Source organism: Dipodomys spectabilis, unplaced genomic scaffold (assembly GCF_019054845.1).
Source record: "Dipodomys spectabilis isolate Male_0828 unplaced genomic scaffold, ASM1905484v1 ptg000173l, whole genome shotgun sequence".
Classification (NCBI taxonomy): Eukaryota; Metazoa; Chordata; class Mammalia; order Rodentia; family Heteromyidae; genus Dipodomys; species Dipodomys spectabilis.
The window spans coordinates 2,068,386-2,074,385 of record NW_024870850.1 but is presented as its reverse complement, the minus strand read 5'-3'; the positions used below and the strand labels follow the sequence as shown (position 1 = coordinate 2,074,385).

The 6,000-nt window shown below is 41.0% G+C and overlaps 1 pseudogene; it reads left to right on the top strand.

Annotated features, from left to right (window-relative positions):
• Positions 1–2,427: 2,427 nt before the first annotated feature.
• On the top strand, positions 2,428–3,029 carry LOC122119823 (annotated as a pseudogene).
• The last annotated feature ends 2,971 nt before the right edge of the window (positions 3,030–6,000 follow it).

Genomic DNA, 6,000 nt, shown 5'->3' with positions numbered 1-6,000 from the left:
TGGAGCTAGCCGCTCCTCCGAGCTTTGTCGGTATCCAAGATGGAGATCACCGGTGCTGGGGGGGGAGGGGTGGCCTTCCCTCCTCTGCTCCCAGAGAAGGAGTGAGGAAGTGGGGCTTCTACTCACGCCGAGTCTTGGATCCCGGTTCGTCTCTGGTCTGCAAAGTGCAGGATGAAGTTGTGCGCTCCTTGTCGGTTCTTGCTGGTGTTGAGTAGAATCCGCTCGTCCGCTGCGTCTGGCTCCTTCGTCCCGGACTCTCTGTGTGAGCGCTCAGGTATGGCCTCGGCTGTGGTCGCCGCTGCGACCCTGCCGCCGTAGCAGCAGCTGCTGGCAGGCGCTCAGATGTGTCTGCTTGGCTTCCCCTCTCTTGACTAACTCTCTGTCCTGTGATGGCACACTTGGTGTGATTCTCTGGCTTGGGACTGTTCACTGGAACTCTGAAACTGTTTTCTATGCAAGAGCTTGTTCAGATTCCAGCTTCTCCTCCGCCATCTTCCCGGAACTCTCCCATAAAAATATTGACAATAGCTGGTAAATTAAAAGTATGCAGAACCACCAAAAATAAAATTCAAAGGTCAATAAGCTCCCATAAAAGATATATGGATGTTTGCACAAAATTGTAAAATATGAATGCTATATAAAATTTTATCAGAGAAATAGAGATATTTAAGAAAAGCAAGAGCTATCTTGGACATGAATCATTAATCTGTTCAGTAGAAATACAACTGAACCGTGTTATTGACCACATATATGGTATATATATATATATATATATATATATATATATATATACACTTATATATGTATGTATATATATATATATGGTATGTATGTATATATATATATATATATATATATATATATATATATATATATATATATATATATATACAACGGAGGGAAGCTAGGAGGAGGACACAGAATCAGTGGGAAATGGAAAAACATACAACAGAGGGCCCATCAGCTGCACTGGACATAGATGAAAATGAACTAAGCAACCCAAAGACGGTGATGGGAAGGGACAAATGAGAGGGAAGAGCTTCCACCTAGCAAGAGGAAAGAAATGTAAGTATCACCTGATGTGGAAGAAATAATTGTATTGTCAAGGCTCATAGAACTCATAAACTATATAGACCATGATAATGACAATTTGCCTTGTGAAGGTTAAAATGTGTTTGCGACTTTAAGTATCACTATTCCACAATACTGTGAAATATGTAAAATTTATGTAATCACCTAATACCAATTTTAAAAAAGAAGAAGAAAAGAAAAGTGAGAGAAGGGGTGAGTTTGAAGTGATGGGTGACAATGTTATCAGACACTGTATTCATACACTGTTTGTAGAATGAGAACTTCCTTGTACAACCACTTAAAGATATAAAAAAGATATAGAAAAATTTTTAAAGGAAAAATAAATAGAAATTCTTCATACAGTCCGAAAGATGTTTTCCCACATCTTTGTTGCTTTATGTTGCTATAGTTCTGTTTCCATACATCTGTTGCTGGAATGCGTAAAAACATAATCATAAATAAAAATGTGTGCTAATAAAAATACAGCTGAAAGCCTCAAGGATATATTTTAGATCAAGGGGAAGAAAGGTATTTGACTTGAAGTTGAGGTTTTTCTTTTTGAAATATCTTGATTATAGAAAGAGAGTGATAAAGAGAGAGAAGGAAAGAGAGAAAGAAAACAGAAAGAGAGGGGAGAAGAATGGGAGTGAGGAAGAAAAAGGAAAGGAGAAAGGGAAGGAAGGAATAAAGGAAGAAAGGGAGGTAGGAAGGAGGAGCGAGGAGGAGCAAAGAAGGAAGGAAGGAAAGAAGAAAGGAATAGAAAGAAGAAAAGAAGGTAGGAAGGAAGCAGAGAAGGAAGGAAAGGAGAATGAAAGGGGAAATCACAGCCTTAAAAAGCTTAAGAAGACAAATGGACAACTATTTTGTATTTTTCCAATATCCAAAGCAAAAGAGAAGAGAAAGACAAAGGTATAGAAAGGCAATGAAATGAAATAGCTATGCTCATCTCTAATCCTGGGGAAGACCAGGAAAATAGATGGTAGTAGAAAATCTATGGTAAAGCAGACAAGGAAAAACAACTAGTAAACTATTAGTGCTATCACAGAATTAACCATTTAGCTACACAGATGAGCCGAAGCGGAAGAATAGGACAGACAAATCTCAATATGAGTAGAAGAAACTGAACAAGAGAATAGGACTAAGGCTTTACATATCTACAATAACTGGAAAACAAATGCTCTAAGTTCTTCTATGAAATGATACAAATGGGCTTCTGTCTACAAGAATTGGATATTCTGCCTACAAGAAGCTCTCTTCAGCAGCACTCCGGCGAATCTGTGACTTGCTTCAACAATGTTTGGATGGATCAGACCCGGGGGCTCTTCCTTTCCATCATCAACTGCCTCTCTGCTCACCACCTCGGACCCTCATCTTCTTGCCACTCTCCTGCTTCCAGGACCAACCAACGCCGTTTTTTCCCCCCTGTGGTTAGTTCTGTATCGACGACCAGCCATGACCTCCCAGATTTGTCATTACTCCACCGAGGTGGAGGCTGCCTTCAACAGACTGGTCAACTTACATCTGCGGGCCTCCTACACCTACCTCTTTCTTGGCCACTATAAGTGGCGTGGGCCACTTCTTCCGCGAGTTGGCGAAGGAGAAGCGTGAGGGTGCCCAGCGCCGCCTGAAGATGCAAAACCAGCGTGGCAGCCGCATGCTGTTCCAAGATGTGCAGAAACCTTCTCAGGATGAGGGGTGGTAAAACCATGGAAGCCATGGAAGCCGCCCTGGCCCAGGAGAAGAACCTGAACCAAGTCATTGTGGATCTTCATGCCTTGGGTTCTGCCCGCACAGACCCCCATCTCTGTAACTTCTTGGAGAACCACTTCTTGGATGAAGAGGTGAAGCTCATCAAGAAGATTGGCGACCACTTAACCAACCTTTGCAGGCTGGGAGCGGCCCCTCACGCCCAGCTGGGCGAGTATCTTTGCGAATGTCTCACCCTCAAACACGACTAGAAAACCCAAGTCCAGCAGCCTTTGAGGGGCCATCTCTGCCTCGCTGGACATCAGGGTTTTCGCCTGAGCTGCTTCTTCTAGCCATTGGGAAACTTCCTAACTAACCACCCTGGAGCCCTTCCCAAGCCTTGGAACAAATGAAAATAAAGATTTTTATTTTCATAAAATAAAAAAGAAGCTCTCTTCACCTCTCTGAAAGCAAAAAGATGAAATATGTGAGTCAGTGTATCTATAGATCAAAAGTGAACATGAATAGCTATTATAGTCTTATATGAGTGCAATAAACTTAAAGACAAAAACTGTATAAATATTTTGTTTCCAACCAGGGATTTCATGTTTTGACATTCAGAATCGATCACACAAATACATTGCAATCTTTGTTTTTTTGTGTTTTTTTTTTGTCGGTCATGGGGCCTGAACTCTGGGCCTGGGCGCTGTTCCTCAGCTCTTCAGCTCAAGGCTAGTGCTCTACCACTTGAGCCACAGCACCACTTCTGGCTTTTTCTCCTGATGTGGTGCTGAGGAATGGAACCCAGGGCCTCATGCATGCAAGGCAAGCACTCTACCACTGAGCCAACTTCCCAGCCCCTACATTGCAATCTTTAATAAAGTATACATTTAAAATGCAGTGAGCCTTAATGACAGTTAAAAACAATAACAAAAACAAAAATACCCTTGCATTTGCTCAGTGCTTTGAACTTAGTGCCTGGTGCTTACTAGGCTGTCACTGTTCCATTTGAGCCACACCTCCAGCCCTGCATTTTACTGGTTATTTTGGCAATGGAGTCTAGCAAACTTTTTTTTTTTTGCACTAGTTGGCCTTGTACCTCTATCCTCAAGATTTCAGACCTATGATCATCTAATCTTTGATAAGGAGCCAAAATTATCAGATAGAAGAAAGATAGCCTCTTCAACAAATGGTGCTGGCAGAACTGGCTGTACATTTGTAGAAAACTAAAGTTAGTCCCTAATATATCACCCTGTACCAGAATAACTCCAAATGGATCAAAGACCTCGAGGTCATAGCAGACAGCCTGAAAATATTACAGGAAGGTATAAGGGATACACTAGGGCTCCTTTTGGCACAGGTCAAAACTTCCTAAATAAAGACCCAGAAGCACAACAAATCAAAGAAAGGATGAATAAATGGGACTGCAATAAACTGCAGAATTTCTGCATGCAAAGGACATAGCTAGCAAGATCAATAGAAAGCCCACAGATTTGGAGAAGATCTTTACTAGCTATATAATAGACAAGGTCCTTATATCCAAAATATACTTAGAGCTAAAAAATTAAACCCCCCAATAAAAACATCCCCAAAGAAACAACTACCCCATTAATAAGTGGGCTAAAGAATTAAAAAGAGATTTCTTTGGAAAGGAAATGAGAATAGCCAATAGACTCATGAGGAAATGTTCAACATCTTTGGCCATGAAAGAAATGAAGATCAAAACCAAATTAAGATTCCACCACTCCTCAGTTAGAATGGCCATTATCAAGAAAATAAACAATAGTAGGTACTGGCAGGGATGTGGCCAAAAGTGAACTCTACTGCACTGTTGGTAGGAGTGTAAACCTGTTCAACCACTCTGTAAAGCAGTATGAAGGTTCCTCAAAAGACTAAAAACGTAGAATTTCCCTATGCTCCTTTTGTTTTGGTACTAGAATTTAAAGTCAGGGTCTCATGCTTGCTTGACTTTGTGCTCTATTACTTGAGCCACATCTCCAGTCCTACTTTTTATGGATTGTTTGGGAGATGGAATCTGGTCATCTTTTCTGCCTTGACTGGCCTTCAGCTAGCATCCTTGAAATCCCAGTGGCTGGATGAGAAAGGAATTTTTTTTTTTTTTTTTGCTTATAGGGCTTGAACTCAGGGCTTACATGCTGTCCTCGAGCCTCTTTGTACTCAAGGCTAGCACTCTACAACTTGAACCACAGCTTCTCTTCCAGTTTTTGAGTGGTTAATTGGAGATAAGAGTCTCATGGGGACTTTTCTGCCTGGCCTGCCTTCAAACTCTGATCCTCAAATCTCAGCCTCCTGAATAGCTAGGATTACAGGCATGAGCCACCTGTGCCCAGTTATGAGAAAGGGAACTTTTAAGAGCAGAAATCTGGCCATTCTCAGAAATGCTCAACTTCTTTAGCAATAAAAGAAATGCAAATCAAAACAACATTGAGATTCCCTCTCACCCAGTTAGAATAGCTATAATCAAGAAATCTAATAACAACAGATGCTAGAAGGGATGTGGTCAAAAAGGAACTCTACCACATTGTTGGTGGGAGTGCGTAAACTTGTTCAACCACTTTGGAAAGCAGTATGGAGGTTCCTCAAAGGACTCTACGTAGAGCTCCCCTATGATCCAGCATTCCCACTTTTGGGCAATCACAAGGCCATACTAAACCTACCAGCACAACTATGTTTGTCTCAGCATTATTCTTCATAGCTAGGATATGGAACCAACCAGATGCCCCTCAGTAGATGAACAGATCAAGAAAATGTGAGATACACACACACACACACACACACACACACACACACACACACACACACACACACACTAGAGTTCTATGCCTCCATCAGAATTTGTTAGGAAATGGAAAGATTTGGAAAAATTGTAATAAGTGAAGTAAACCAGGTCCAAAGAAACCTAGGTCCCTTATTTGCAATAGCTAGCATATGTCTAGGATAATCTTAACCTGACAAGTAGAAAAGGTCAAAAGTTACACATATATGACCATATAAGATGATCCTAAGTGAAATGAACCCCAAGATAGGAACACAAGAGATTTTCTCTTTGTTGCTGCTATTTTTAATGTCCTTATAATGTACTATGTGATTGTTTTCTTTCTATGTTCTTTCCCCATGTTTTCACTGTATTTGATTCCAGTGCTCTACATCTTGTATATATATTTTTATAATTTGGGGAGGGGAAGGGAAATAACAAAATACTGAAATAAGGATACAGGTTGA